We start from the raw sequence: 1,081 nt of genomic DNA on the forward strand, positions 1-1,081 counted from the left end.
TTCCTTGCTTTTTAAGCTTGATTGCATAGCATAGTGGTTAGGTTGCTAGATTTCCATCTATGAAACCTGGGTTCGATTTCCCGTAAATTCTTTGCTTTTTAAGCTTGATTGCATAGCATAGTGGTTAGGTTGCTAGATTTCCATCTATGAAACCTGGGTTCGAGTCCCCGTAAATTCTTTGCTAAAATATTTTCTAACTTGTGTAAAGGTAGACGTATTGCAGACATCTAAGCGAGGCTTCTTAAGCTCGACTGTATAGCATAGTGGTTTAATCGCTGTGTGCAGCAAGCTATGAGGCCGTGGTTCGAATCCGAGTAATTTATTTGCTAAAATATTTTCTAATTTGTGTAAAGGTAAACGTATTGCAGACATCTAAGCGAGCCTTCTTAAGCTTGAGTGTATAGCATAGTGGTTTAATCGCTGTGTGCAGCAAGCTATAAGGCCGTGGTTCGAATCCCAGTGATTTCTTTGCTAATTAAAATATTTTCTAATTTGTGTAAAGGTAGACGTATTGCAGACATCTAAGCGATCCTTCATAAGCTTGTCTGTATAGCATAGTGGTTTAATTGCTCTATGCAGCAAGGTATGAGGTCGTGGTTCGAATCCCAGTAATTTATTTGCTGAAACCTTATCTAAATTGCCATTTCTCCGGTATATAAGGAACATGTCGTTTTTCTATATTGGGGTCGCCCGTTAGCCCAATGGTTAGGACGTTAGTTAGCCAAATGTTTTTTTTTCCATGAAGCGGGGTTTTACCTTTTACTGAAAACTACGACGATTTAGAAATGAATATTGTAATGCAGCTTTCAAATACACATCATATATAGATGAAGAACCATCTCAAGTTTAGTTAACGTTGATTTATTATAAACCAAATGACGAACGCGCATGCAACTGCGCATGCTCGTGAACTATAATCACAAGAATATAAGCTCAATACTATAAGACGTACACGTAAAACGCGAGAATGAATTGAACTACAAGTAAAACGCGAGAATGAATTGAACTACAAGTAAAACGCGAGAATGAATTGAACTACAAGTAAAACGCGAGAATGAATTGAACTACAAGTAAAACGCGA

This window comes from Priapulus caudatus, unplaced genomic scaffold, assembly GCF_000485595.1.
Source record: "Priapulus caudatus unplaced genomic scaffold, Priapulus_caudatus-5.0.1 Scaffold134, whole genome shotgun sequence".
Classification (NCBI taxonomy): Eukaryota; Metazoa; Priapulida; class Priapulimorpha; order Priapulimorphida; family Priapulidae; genus Priapulus; species Priapulus caudatus.